Source organism: Martes martes (genome assembly GCF_963455335.1).
Source record: "Martes martes genome assembly, chromosome: 10".
NCBI classification, from domain to species: Eukaryota; Metazoa; Chordata; class Mammalia; order Carnivora; family Mustelidae; genus Martes; species Martes martes.
In genome coordinates, this window is record NC_137898.1 from 12,011,674 (window position 1) to 12,027,602 (window position 15,929).

Consider the following 15,929-nt stretch of genomic DNA (forward strand, 5'->3'; position numbering starts at 1 on the left):
ATAACGTCTCCTTCCTTTTCTTTCCCAACATCTTTTTGGTATTTGGGGTCTCTTAGGGTTCCATACAAATTTTAGGATTATTTTTTCTCTTTCTATCAGAATTTTGGTAAGGATTGTCCTAATAAGGATTGCTTTTGGTGGAATGGACATCTGCACAATAATAATTTTTCAGTCCATGAACACAATCTTTTTCCATTTATGTGCATCTTCTTACACTTCCTTCATTAATGTTTTATAGTTTTCAGGGTACAGATCTTTGACCTCCTTGATTAAAACTATTATGCTGAAAAGAAATAAAAAAATTAAAAAAAAAACTATTCCTAAGCATTTTTTTTCTTTTTGTTGCTATTATAAATGGGACTTTCTTAATTTCTCTTCCTGACAATTGTTAGAGTCTAGAAATACAACTCATTCTTGTATCCTGACTTTGTATTCTGCAACTCTACTGATTTGCTTCTTAGTTTTAGTAGGTTTTTTTGTTGGGGGAGTGGAATCTTTAAGGTTTTCTATACATACAATGATGTTATCAGTAGATACAATTTCACTTCCTCCTTTCTTACCTGGATGACTTTATCTCTTTTCCCAACCTGCAGTGCTATGCTGAAGATAAGTGGCAAGAGTAGACATCTCTGTCTTTTTTCTAATATTAGAGGAAAAGTTTTCAGCTTTTCACCATTGAGTATGATGTTAGCTGTGGGCTAATATACAGGGATAAAATCCACTTGCTCCTGGTGTATGATCCTCCTAAAATGTTGCTGATTGTGGCTTCCTTGAGGAATTTTGCATCATCTTGTCGTATCCTTGTCTAACTTTGGTATCAGGGGAATACTGACCGTATAAAATGAGTTTGGAGGTGTATCCTCCTCTTTAATTTTTTGAAAGATTTGAGAAAGGTTTGCATTAATTCTTTAAATGTTTGGTGGAATTTACCAATGAAGTCCTCTGGTCCTGAGTTTTTATTTGTTGGGAGATTGTGATTATTCAGCTTTCTTACTAGTATTTGGTTTGATCAAATTTCATAGTTCTTTATGATTTAGTTTTTACAGGTTGCATGTTTCTAAGAATTCAACAGTCTCTTCTAGGTTATCCAATTTGTTAGTTAGTAATTGTTCATGGTGGTCTCGTGATTCTTTTCATTTTTGTGTCATTATTGTAATCTCTCTTCTTTTATGTCCAGTCTTATTCATTTGAGTCTTTTCTCTTTTTTTCTTAGTAGGTCTAACTAAAGGTTAATCAGTTTTGTTTATCTTTTTAAAAAAAGACCCTTAGTCTCATTTATCTTTTCTATTATTTTTCTAGTCTCATTTTACTTATTTATGCTCTGGTAGTTACTTTCTTCTTTTTACTAATTTTATGTTTATTTCTTCTTTTTTAGTTTTTTTGAGGTGTGAGATGAGATTGAGATCTTTCTCTTGAGCTAAGCATTTATCATCATAAACTTTTCTCTTTGAATTGTTTTTGCTGCATTGTATGTTTTGGTATATAGTGTTTCCTTTTTCATTTGTCTGAAAAAAATTTTAATTAAAAAAGAATTTTGACTCACTGTTGTTTAGGAACATATCGTTTAATCTCCACATATTTGTGTATTTTCCAGTTTCTGTCTTTGATATTGATTTCTAGTTGTATGCCATTGTGGTCAGAAAAGATTCTGGGTATGATTCCAATCTTTTAAAATTTGTGTAGACTTGCTTTGCGATCTAACATATAACCTATCCTGGAGAATGTTCCATGTGCACTCAAGAAAAATGTGTATTCAGCTGCTGTATGATGGAATATGTGTATGTATATGTTAGGTCCATTTGGTCTAATATGTGGCTCCAATCTAATATTTTTTTACTGATTGTCTGCCTGGATGATGTAGTCATTGTTGGAAGTGGAATATTGAAGTCCCTTACTATTATTTTTACTGTTTTCTATCTCTCCCTTCAGATCTGTCATTATCTGCTTTATATATTTAGACATCCCATTGTTTGGTACATATGCATTTTTTAAGTGTTATATTCTTTGAATAAATTGACCTTCTTATCATTATATAATGGCCTTCTTTCTTTCTCACCATACTTTTGCCTTGAAGTCTATTTGGCCTGATAAAAGTATAGATACTCCCACTTTCTTCTGGTTTCCATTTGCACTGAATATATTCCAACTTGAAGAAATTCCTTTTAACATTTGTTGTAAGCCTGCTCTAGTGGCAATGAACTCCTTCAGGTTTGTTTGTCTGCCAAAATCTATCTCCCCTCTAGTTCTGAAGGAAACTTTCATGGATAAATCACTTCTTGGCTGGTAGTTATTTTTCTCTAGCACTTTGAATATATCATTCCACTCCCTTCAAGCATGCAAGGTTTCTACTGAAAAAATCTGCTTATAGTCTTATGAGGGTTTTCTTGTTTTTAAAAAGTCACTTTTCTTTTGTTGTGTTTTATTCTTTGTCTTTACTTACTAACAATTAAATTATAATGTGTCTTGACGTGGGTCTCTTTGGATTAATTTGTTGTTGTTGTTGTTGTTTCTCTTTGAGTTTTCTGGATTTTAGTGTCTGTTTCTTTCCCCACGTTTGGGAAGTTTTTAATCACTATTTTTCTAAACACATTTCTGCACTATTCTCTCTTTCTCCTTCTAGGACACCTATAATAGGTATATTTGTCCACTTGATTGTGTTCCATAAATTGGTTAAGCTATTTTCACTCTTTTTCATTATTTTTTTAAAAATTTTTGCTCTTCTGATTAGATGATTTCCACTGACCTAACTTTGAGTTTGCTGATCCTTTTCTCCATCTGATCTTATCTGCTGTTGAACCACTCTATTGAATTTTTCAGTTTGGTTATTGTGATTTGTTTGGCACTTTTAAAATATAGTCTGTCTTTTTGTTGAAATGTTCACTTTACTCAGGCATTGCTCTCCAGACCTTGGTGAGCATCTTTACAACCATTATTTGGAACTCCCTGTCAGGTAAATTACTTATCTATGTTTCATTAAGATTGGTTTCTGGAGATTTATCTTGGTTTTTTTGTTGTTGTTCTTGGTTGGTGGTTTGGAACATATTCCTCTGTTCTTTATTTTCCTTGACTTTCTGTATTGGTTTTTGCACATTAGATAAAACAGCCCTGCCTCCCAGTCTTGACAGACTTGCCTTATGTAGGAAATAATCTTTGCCAATAACCTTGACCTGAGGTTTTATTTTCCTCAAGCCTCGGTGTTTGCCTAAACCACTGTCTTTGTTTTTTGTGGTCAAGAGATCAGGGTGTGTCAAGATCTGTTGGTGTCCCAACAGCATGGGAATTGCCCACATGCCTCTTTAGGCTCCCAGAGAGCTATTATTTGCCTGCCCCTTCAGCTTCCAATGCAAGCTAATTAGAAGCCCAACCTCCAGGCAGCACCTGGGAAAGTTGAGATATTAAATATACAATCTAGGCCATCGGGGGAAACTGGGAACTGGGTGTTTTTGTCTACTTACTCTGTGCTAAGGCAGAAGGGATACCCTTTGGGAATGCTTTTGTACCTATTTAGAGCTACCTCTTTCTTTTGTGGGTTGGAACACACAATGAATACTGAACCTCATTGCCTCCTAAAGCTAGGTAATTTAGAAGTCAGTCCCTCAGAGGCAGCCTTAGAAGATGAGGTGCTTAAAAAAAAAAAAAGAGTAGAGAAAAGATGATGAAGTACTAGATTTATAGACAAACTCCTTTCAGGAAGAAGCTGAAGACTTTGTTTTATTACTGCAGTTAGCTGAGGAGAGAAAGCAGATGTATCCACCAGCTCTTTTAGGTAGCTGGGAATACCCTCAATGAACTCCCACATGTGGGTTGTTTAGAAGCCAGAACCTAAGGCAGTGGCTGGGAAAGTATATGGTCAAATCCTTTCCAGGGAGAAACTGGGAGATGGCATTTTGTCTGCTTCTTCTGTGCTGACCCTGGAAGGGATAGCTGCAAAAAAATGCTCATGCACCCATTTAAAAACTTCTTTATTTGATGTGTCCCTGTGAGTTTCATGTATGCCAAGCCACAATGGCTCTCTGGGCAAGGTGATTTGGGGACCCATCCCTTGGGTGGTAGCCTTAAAAACTGGGCACTAGCTGTGTGGTCCAACCCTTTGCTTCTCAGGAAGAAACTGAGAATTGGGGGTTCTCTCTTGATTGTAAAGTGCTGTGGTGGGGTGGGGTTTGTGGTGAGCATATATTAGCCCATCCTATCCATTTCAATGTGGCTCTTTTCTCATTCACCTAAAATGTAGAAGTTGTTCTGCAAGTTTCTGGATTTCTCTCAAAGGTAACTGCCGTCTCTGAGTGTGTCCCTGGGAAGAGAGAAAGTCAAGAGCATCCAATCCCACCATCTTGGTGACATCACTCCTGACCCCCTTTTATTTTAATGACCAAAGTGTGTTCTATGTCTTCAGTAGGTGATGTGAAGTGATTCTTTCACCAGTAACTCTTTGATCTGTGTTTAATAATCATGTTAAAATATTATTCACATGAATATATGACATCAGGTATATATGATCCTCAGAGAGTTCTTAAGAGAAAGACTAACTAGTGGTAGCATTTTTCCTCAGACAAACCCCAAGAAAGTGAGAACAGTGTTATTGAAATCGGCCAATTTCCATCCTGATAATCACCCTGCTATAAAAAACATTTTGTGTTTGATTGTGAAAGTTAAACTAGAGGGTCCATCAGTTGGAAGACATTGAGAGGGGACAGTGGGCACACACACTCTGTCTATAGGTTGGTAGATACATAGATGTATATATATATACACACACACACACACACACACACACACACACATATATATACACACACACACATATATATATTTGTGAATATGTTTATAGCTATCTCTATATATATGTGTGTGTATTTATAGATCAATATATAAAGAGATCAATATATATCAAGTGACAAATACTCAATTATACTAATATATCACATTTATACACCTTTACTTAATATGAAATACTAAAGTTCCTTTTCTTTCTTTCTTTGTTTTATTCCTATCTTCTTTTTTTTAGTATATATATTTTCTTGAGGGAAATTCCAGGGATTAGAAGTGTGATGTCAAAATGAGCAAAGATTCTCCTGCCCTTTCATATGATTTTCTCATGCTCTTTCTACATGCTAATAGCACAAAAGAGATGTTTCAAATTCTCCACAGTTTTCTCATTTCAACAACAGCAATAGATATTAACTGATCACCTACTGTGTGCCAGGGGCTATTCTAGGAATTTGGACACACACTGAGTGAAACATAGATCCTTTGAGGAGCTTACATTATGGAAATCATCTATTAATATAAAAAATCAATAATATTATATAAACACTGGGGGTAGGGCAGTGTAATGTAGTGATTAGAAGTACATACTGTGGAGCTGGACTCTCTGAATGACAATTCCAGATCTGCCTTTTGTCAGGTCTATAAAGTGGGGGAACTTATTTAAGATCTCTGTGTCAGGGCACCTGGGTGGCTCAGTGGGTTAAGCCTCTGCCTTTGGCTCAGGTCCTGATCTCAGGGTCCTGGGATCGAGCCCACATCGGGCTCTCTGCTCCCCAGGGAGCCTGCTTCCCCCACCTCTCTGCCCGCCGTTCTGCCTACTTGTGATCTCTCTCTCTCTGTGTCAAATAAATAAATCAAATCTTTTAGAAAATAAGATCTCTGTGTCACAGAATTCTCATCTCTAAAATGAGGGAAAGTGACAGTTCCTAAATTATAGGTTTATTGCACAAATCAAATGAATGAGAAAATATAAACAAAGAACTTGGGAAATTGTCTGGCACACATTAAGCACTCCAAAAACACAAGTTGTAATTTTTGGTATTAAGCACCAGGTTAGGTGCAATATGGACTGATGATTATCATTACAAGGTGGGGGATGGGGCAGGCAGAGATTGGTTAGCAAATTGGGTGGGACCAAGCTATAAGAGGTCCAGAGTATAATTTACAAATTGGATTCAAAATAATTGGGTACCAATCTAGCATCTACCATGTATATAGGTATATTCAGTAGTCCTTGTGTCAGAAATATCGGTGGCAGGAAAAGGAAATAAACATTTTTATTGGCTAGAGTCCCAGTATGGACACCAGTTGGATTACTAAGCAGACACAAATTACTCCTTTTCACAATCCCCATTAAACATGCTGACTATTGAAAGCAGAATTGTTTTATAGCAAAGGAAAGAATATTTTCAGGTAGTATATGTAATAACATAGAAAAATATAAACCTTTGCATTCCAAGAAATGGCTGGGAAGGACACTCACCAGAGTTATTTGAAATTCTCCTTTAAGTATCATTTTCTCCAGAGTGCCACCTACCTTTTTGTCCTCTGTGGCTCCAATCACACCCTCCGTCTCCACTATTCAGCAATAGCACAGTTGTTGTATTTCTCATCTTGAGCTATTTTTAAGGCATCCCAAGGTCCCTGAAATTAACATCGACATTAACCAATTCAGCAATCTCAGTCTTATTATCAAATGTTAGAGCTGGCTAGAGGTTCCACGATGAGAGGGAATGTGTCCTAGCCTGTCCTTAAATATTAGAAACCTCTGAGAACCAAGCTGGGGGCTCAAGTTTTCTTTCTTCCTTCTTTTCCTCATTTATGATGCCTGCAATAATTATAGAAAAGATTACGCTTTATATCCTTTTTCTGGACCTACTGTCTAGCTGAATCCAGATACCCAAAGATACTGTTGTGGGATGGCATGAAAACACAAGAGACTCAGAATGTAAGACTTTTTAGTATAACTGATTTGCCAGAAGGAGGAGGGGAAGAGCTCTCCATACCAAGGTTGTAGATGATCACAAGTCTATTTCCTTAAGACACCAAAGTAACAAACCATCACATCCATAGATGTACAAGCTAAGGTCCCTCTCTAAGACATCAAGGGAGGAGGGATACTGTCACTGAAGTAGTTATAGGAGACCTCTTGATACTCAGAAAGAGAAAAAGATTTCTCATGCTACCAGCTGGAAAGGCAGGATTACATGTCATGCATGAGATTGAGACACTGCCTCCTGGTGTGCAGCAGGAAGAGGAATATGGATGCTGTATTCATAAGTTACCTAACTTTACAAACTATTTAAAAGTAATGTTAAGTTCTTCCTCAATTTTATGGAATCTTTTTTCTTTCTTTCTTTCTTGAAAGATTTTATTTATTTCACACACACACACACACACACACACACACAGAGCGCACAAGTAGGCAGAGCAGCAGGGAGAGCAGAGGGAGAAGCAGGCTCTCTGCTGAGCAAGGACCCCAATGTGGGCCTCGATCCCAGGACCCTGGGATCATGACCTGAGCAGAAGGCAGACACTTAACTGGCTGAGTCACCCAGGAGTCCCAAAGTCTTTTTTCTTTAACCATGACATGTAGCACTGCTTTATTATAAAGATGGTTTCCTTATAATAGCCCCTCTGTAGATATATAACCAACAATTTATTCCTCTGTATTACTCATGAGGCTCTACTACGTCTTTGTGGAGATGCTCTTGATCACCATCACTGTAAAACACATTCAAAGGAGGTGGACAGGGTCTGGAGAGGAAAAAGGAGATTCTCCTACTGCATGTGATAGTCTGACGGTTTTTCCAATGTAAGTCACAAACCACAGGGTTTTCTTTCCTCACCTTAATGCAGCTTTTCTGGCATTTATTGACATTCTTTACTTATTCTCCTTGTGAATTTTATTACTTCATTTAAGATAAACTTGAAATGGATAAAAGACCTCAATGTGAGGCAGGAATCTATCAAAATCCTAGAGGAGAACATAGGCAGTAACCTCTTCGACATCAGCCACAGCAACTTCTTTCAAGATAGGTCTCCAAAGGCAAAGGAAACAAAAGTGAAAATGAATTTTGGGGACTTCATCAATATAAGAAGCTTCTGCACAGCAGAAGAAACAGTCAGCAAAACAAAGAGGCAACCAACGGAATAGGAGAGGATATTCGCAAATGACAACTAACAACATTAGTTAGTTAGTTAGTTAATAATAACTAACAACAAAGGGCTGATATCCAAGATCTATAAAGAACTACTCAAACTCAACACTCAAAAAACAGATAATCATGTCAAAAAATGGGCAGAAGACATAAACAGACACTTCTCCAAAGTAGACATACAAATGGCTAACAGACACATGAAAAAATGTTCATCATCATTAGCCATCAGTGAGATTCAAATCAAAACCACATTGAGAGATGCGAGGTGGCTCAGCTGGTTAAGCGTCTGCCTTTGGCTTAGGTCATGATCTCAGAATGAATCCTGGGATCAAGTCCCACCTTGGGATCCTCACTCGGCACGGAGCCTCCTTCTCCCTCTGCCTGCTGCTCCCCCTCCTTGTGCTCTCACTCTCTCTCTTTCTCTCTGACAAATAAATAAAATCTTAAAAAAACCACATTGAGATACCACCTTACACCAGTTAGAATAGCCAAAATTAACAAGACAGGAAACAACAAGTGTTGGAGAGGATGTGGAGAAAGGGGAATCCTCTTAAACTGTTGGTAGGAATGCAAGTTGGTGCAGCCACTTTGGAAAACAGTGTGGAGATTCCTTAAGAAATTAAAAATAGTGCTACCCTATGACCCTGCAATTGCACTACTGGTTATTTACCCCAAAGATACAGATTTAGTGAAAAGAAGGGCCATTTGTACCCCAATGTTCATAGCAGCAATGGCCACAGTTGCCAAACTGTGGAAAGAACCAAGATGCCCTTCAACAGATGAATGGATAAAGAAGATGTGGTCCATATATACAATGGAATATTACATCTCCTTCAGAAAGGATGAATACCAAACTTTTGTATCAACATGGATGGGACTGGAGGAGATTATGCTGAGTGAAACAAGTCAAGCAGAGAGAGTCAATTATATGGTTTCACTTACTTGTGGAGCATAAGGAATAACATGGAGGACATTAGGAGAAGGAAAGGAAAAGTAAATTGGGGGAAATCAGAGGGGGAGAGGAACCATGAGAGACTGTGAACTCTGAGAAACAAACTGAGGGTTTTGGAAGGGAGGGGGGTGAGGGGAATGGGTGAGCCTGGTGGTGGGTATTAAGGAGGGCACATATTGCAGGGAGCACTGGGTGTGGTGCATAAACAATGAATCTTGGAACACTGAAAAAAATAAGATAAAAAAGTTATTTATACATCTAGCTGGGTTTAAGACTCTTCGGCTCTATAAATACCTTATCTTTAAGTATACAGATCTTATCCTAAACATCCAAGTTAAAGGACTTTGGTAATTGGTTGAATCTTATACTGATTCATATTCTTAGGACCGTACAACATGTGAGTGTACTTAAAATGATAAATAATTGAATTTTTTATATTTCATAGAGCTTTTCAGGTTGTCACAAACTATGGGTGTCATTCTACTATTCTTCTTCTTTGATTTAGAAAATGGGTCCTTAACCAAATGATGAAAGTTATTACCAGGGTACAAACAGGAGTTTTCTGTCTCCTTAGAAAATACAAGTCCACCTCATGTATGCTGTATTCCTGCCTCAAAGGAACTACCTGAATCTAGGCATGAGGAAACAAGAAAACAAATCCAAATTTACAAAATACCTCGCCTGTGTACAAAGGTATCCATTTCACAAAAGAAAGGAAAGGTTGAGAAACTACTGAAAATTAGAGAAGTCTAAAAAACATGATGATTAAATGAATTTCATAAACCTAGAGTTGGTCCAAGATCAGAAAAAACATAGCTGAAAAAAAAATGAAGGGGGGCAAAATAAAATCCCTATAACTGGAACAATTGGCAAAAATGTGAATATGAATTACGTATTTGCTAATATATTATATAAACCCTAAATTTCCTAGATTTTGTCATAGTATTATATAAGAAAACACCCTTGTATCTAAAAGATACATACTGAGGAGTACCTGGATGGCTCAGTTGGTTAAGTGTCTGCCTTCGGCTCAGGTCATGATCCCAGTGTCCTGGGATCGAGCACCACGTCCGTCATGCCCCACATGAGGCTCCCTGCTTCTCCCCTTCCCTCTGCCTGCTGCTCCCCCTGCTTGTGTGTGTGTGCTCTCTCTCTCTCCATCAAATAAATAAACATCTTTTTAAAAATTTATTTAAAAGTAAATAAATAAATAAAAGATACACCCTGAAATATTTGAGGAAAAGTTTATGAAATGTATTACTTTTACTTTTAAAAGATTTAGCAAAAAAATATTAAAAGTAATTATATATGTAGTTGTATGTAAAGCAAATGGTTCAAATGTTAGTAATTGATAAATCCAGGTGAAAAATAGGTAAGTTTGGGGTGCCTGGGTGGCTCAGTGGGTTAAAGCCTCTGCTTTTGGCTCAGGTCATGATCCCAGGGTCCTGGGATGGAGTCCTGCATCAGGCTCTCTGCTCAGCAGGGAGCCTGCTTCCCCCTCTCTCTCTACCTGCCTCTCTGCCTACTTGTGATATCTGTCTGTCAAATAAATAAATTTAAAAAAAAGATAAGTTCTAATTATATAATCTTGCAATTTTTCTGTAGGTTTGCAATTTTCTTTTTTTCCCCCATCTTTATTGAAGTATAATTGACAAATAAAGTTGTTAAATATTTAAAGTGTATATAATGGTGACTTGATACATACACCGTGAAAGGGTTCCTACTATCTAGTTAATGAACATACCCATCACCTCACATATTTATCGTATGTGTGTGTGTGTGTGTGTGTGTGTGAACATTTAAGTTCTACTCCCTCAGCAAATTTCAATTATGTAATACTGGTAACTACAGTCACCATGTTTTACATTAGTTCCTCAGACCTTACTCATCAGATAGGTGAAAGTTTGTATCCTTTTACCAATGTCTCCTTATTTCTCCCATCCCCCAGATCCTGAAAACCACGTTTCTATTCTCTGCTTCTATGAGTTTCATTTCTTCTTCCCCACCCCCCACCTTTTCTTTTAAAGATTTCCACATATAAGGGATACAATGCAATTTTTGTGTTCCTCTGTCTGGCTTATTTTGCTGGTTTCTGATTATCTTGTCCTGCATGTGGCTAGTGAGAAGAATATCCAAAATAACTATTTTGATACTGTTTTAGTAGAGCCATTTATTCTACTCTCTAGCAGCATTCTATTATTCCTTATTTGGAGTGTGTACATTCAGGGTAGAGCAAAAGAATTCAGTACCTTGTCATGTCCCAATAGCACAACTGAACATCTTGATATCCAGAAACAATACACATGCAAAAAGAAAATTATGCAAAATCCGTGGAAGTTTATATAGCAGAAATGGATCAAATTTAAGGTAAATCAGGAAAAAAATCTACAAAACTGTATCCAATTTGTGAAATTTTATCATACATAACATTCTACAAACTAGATTAAAATTATAAATATTGAATATGACTTTTTTCCTAAATTGACAAGATAAAAGAAAATTTGGCATGTTATTAACGTGTTTCAAGTTGTAGTATGCACGCGAATTATTTGTATTAAGACAAGATTATTTTGGGCTACTTCAAATGTAATGTTCTATTATGTGTGAGACAGAGTTTTATAGTTAATACCAGCCATTATTCTTATACCAAATGTGGAACGTTCATACAATTTTATTTTATTTTTTTAAGATTGCATTTATTTATTTGACAGAGAGGGACACAGTGAGAGAGGGGACACAAGCAGGGGGCGGTGGTGGGAGAGGGAGAAGCAGGCTCCCTGCTGAACAGGGAGCCTGATGCGGGGCTCCATCCCAGGACCCTGGGATCATGACCTGAGCTGAAGGCAGATGCTTAACGACTGAGCCACCCAGGTGCCCTTATACAATTTTACAAAGGATAACATTGACTTCTATGCACTAATGTTTTGTGCAGTTTCATAAATAAAGCTTCAAAAATGTTCAAGAGGATGACTTTACCCTTTATTGTCCCTTGTTATAAAATCCACCATTCTAAGAGTTTAGAAAGTAAGCAGAAAGAATTTTGCACTGTCATCAAATATGACAGGTAATACATTTTTAAGGTAATAAATTTTTCTGTCTCCCTTAAAAGGTATTTATTTGAGAATAGAACAGTGCATTATTAATTTATAAATGCACTAATCTACAGCTCTTTCTTTTTTTTAAATTAATTTATTTATTTTAATAAACATATAATGTATTTTTATCCCCAGGGGTACAGGTCTGTGAATCACCAGGTTTACACATTTCACAGCACTCATCATAGCACATACCCTCCCCAATGTCCATATCCCCACCAGCCTCTCCCATCCCCCCTCCCCCCAGCAACCCTCAGTCTGTTTCTTGAGATTGAGTCTTTTATGGTTTGTCTCCCTCCCAATCCCATCTTCTTTCATTTTTTCTTTTCCTACCTCCCCCAACCCCCCCACATCCACTTGCATCTCCACTTCCTTATATCAAAGAGATCATATGATAGTTGTCTTTCTCCAATTGACTTATTTCGCTAAGCATGATACCCTCTAGTTCCATCCACGTCGTCACAAATGGCAAGATTTCATTTCTTTTGATGGCTGCATAGTATTCCATTGTGTATATATACCACATCTTCTTCATCCATTCATCTGTTGATGGACATCTAGGTTCTTTCCATAGTTTGGCTATTGTGGACATTGCTGCTATAAACATTCGGGTGCACGTGCCCCTTTGGAGCACCACGTTTGTATCTTTAGGATATATACCCAGTAGTGCAATCGCTGGGTCATAGGGTAGCTCTATTTTCAGTTTTTTGAGGAATCTCCACACTGTTTTCCAGAGTGGTTGCACCAGCTTGCATTCCCACCAACAGTGTAGGAGGGTTCCCCTTTCTCCGCATCCTCACCAGCATCTGTCATTTCTTGACTTGTTAATTTTAGCCATTCTGACTGGTGTGAGGTGGTATCTCATTGTGGTTTTGATTTGTATTTCCCTGATACCGAGTGATGTGGAGCATTTTTTCATGTGTCTGTTGGCCATCTGGATGTCTTCTTTGCAGAAATGTCTGTTCATGTCCTCTGCCCATTTCTTGATTGGATTATTTGTTCTTTGGGTTTTGAGTTACAGCACTTTCTATGTATACTTTTTGGCATATATATTTTTCACTCCATGGTATTTTCCATAAAAACATTCTCACATCTAAATAAAGCTAAACAACAACAAAATTCTCACATCTGTAATGAATTAGTGTAACATAGATACAATTATCAGGAAAGACAGACACAGGGGATGTACTAATTGTAGAAAAAGATATAGAATTATCCAAGTTGATGCATTAAGCAAGAAGCAAGATGACCTAAAATTCTGCTCATCTAAGGTGGCATTTTTATGTGACATCTGTGATTGTAATCACAGTACTGGGATTTTCTGGTGACTGAAAACATAAAATAGCACAGATTCTGGTAATGTTATATAGCTGATTATTTTTTCTGAAAATGGCTTTATTCTATCCAAAATTTTTGAAGGATTTTTCACTGGATATAGAATTATATGAATTTTTTTTCTGTAGCACTATTTATGATGTTGTTCCAATGCATTATAACTCGAATTATAATATGAGAAGCCAACAACAATTCTTATCATTGCTTCTTATATGAAATACGGGGGTGTTTTGGTCTCTGATGGCTTTGTCCCTCACTTTTAATATTTATTTGTCTATTCATTTATTTCTGGTTAAAAATATGAGCTCTTCACAAATATTTAAGTGTCTATTATTGTACCTTATCGTTATCTGTAAGCACAATATTGTACAGCAGAATTCTAGAACTTTCTCATCTTGCATAACAGACATGTTATACCCATTCAACAGCAGCTTATCATTTTTCTATTTTCCCAGCTCCTGGTAACCACCACTCTACCTTCTGCTTCTATGAGTTTGATTATTTTAGACACCTCATGAGTGGACTCATGCAGTGTTTGTCTTTTTGTGATTGGTTTATTTCATTTACCACAATGTCTTCAAGTTTAATCAACGCAGGACTTCCTTCTCTTTTAAGGCTGAATCATATTCTGTTTTATGTATATGCCACATATTCTTTATCCATTTTCTTTACCTGTCAGTGGATACTTAGGTTGCTTCCATATCTAGGCTACTGTAAATAATGCTGCAGTGAACATGGAATGCAATAGCTATTCAAAATCTTGTTTTCAATTCTTTGACTATATACCCAGAAGTAAGATTGCTGGATTATACGGTAGTTCTATTTTTAATTTTTAGAGGAACAGTTCATATGGTTTTTCATAGTATGTATGTTGTACTTACTAATATTAATGACCTAGATAGGGTCAGTCAATATTTTAGATACCCCAAGCTATTGTTAGTAGAATTAATTTACAGAATTAAGGGATACAACAACTATAAAAACCCAATTAATAGCCATACCTCCAACTGATGCTTCTAAAATGAATTTTGATCAAGAATATTCTAATATGCAAAAAAGAATACTCTAATATACAGTGGAATATTACTCAGCCATAAAAAAGAAGGAAGCCTTGCCATTTGCAACAATATGGATGGAGCTAGAAAGTATTACGTTAATTGAAATAAGTCAGTCAGAGAAAGACAAATATCATATGATTTTACTCATATGTGGAATTTAAGAAACAAAACAAATGAACATAGGGGGAAAAAGAGACAGGCAAACTAAAAAACAGACTCTGAGCTATAGAGAACCAACTGATGGTTACCAGAGGGGAGAGGGTGGGGGATGGGTTAAATAGGTGATGGGGATTAAGAAGGGCACTTGTGATGAGCACAGAGTGTCATATGTAAGTGCTGAATCACTAACGTGTATATCTGAAACTAATATCACACTGTATGTCAAATAACTGGAATTTAAATACAAACTAAAAAAAATTTTAATAAAAATCATCTTTAAATAACTATGAATAGGGACATGTGGATGGTTCAGTTGGTTAAGTGGCTGACTCTTGGTTTTGGCTCCGATCATGATCTCATGGGTTGTGGGATCAAACTCCAAGTCAGGCTCTGTGCTCAAGAAGTCTGCTTGACGATTGTCTCCCTCTGCCCCTCCCCCAACTCATGCTCTCTCTCTTTCTTTCCAATAAACAAATAAATCTTTTCCCCCCCCTTTTTTTTTTAATAAACATATAATGTATTTTTATCCCCAGGGGTACAGGTTTGTGAATCGCCAGGTTTACACATTTCACCGCACTCATCATAGCACATACTCTCCCCAATGTCCATATCCCCACCACCCTCTCCGGGCCCCCCTCCCCCCAGCAACCCTCAGTCTGTTTCTTGAGATTGAGTCTTTTATGGTTTGTCTCCCTCCCAATCCCATCTTTTCATTTTTCCTTTTCCTACCTCCCCCCAACCCCCCCCCAGCCTTGCATCTCCACTTCCTTATATCAAAGAGATCATATGATAGTTGTCTTTCTCCGATTGACTTATTTCGCTAAGCATGATACCCTCTAGTTCCATCCACGTCGTCACAAATGGCAAGATTTCATTTCTTTTGATGGCTGCATAGTATTCCATTGTGTATATATACCACATCTTCTTTATCCATTCATCTGTTGATGGACATCTAGGCTCTTTCCACAGTTTGGCTATTGTGGACATTGCTGCTATAAACATTCGGGTGCACGTGCCCCTTTGGAGCACCACGTTTGTATCTTTAGGATATATACCCAGTAGTGCAATTGCTGGGTCATAGGGTAGCTCTATTTTCAGTTTTTTGAGGAACCTCCACACTGTTTTCCAGAGTGGTTGCACCAGCTTGCATTCCCACCAGCAGTGTAGGAGGGTTCCCCTCTCTCCACATCCTCGCCAGCATGTCATTTCTTGACTTGTTAATTTTAGCCATTCTGACTGGTGTGAGGTGGTATCTCATTGTGGTTTTGATTTGTATTTCCCTGATGCCAAGCGATGTGGAGCATTTTTTTCATGTGTCTGTTGGCCATCTGGATGTCTTCTTTGCAGAAATGTCTGTTCATGTCCTCTGCCCATTTCTTGACTGGATTATTTGTTCTTTGGG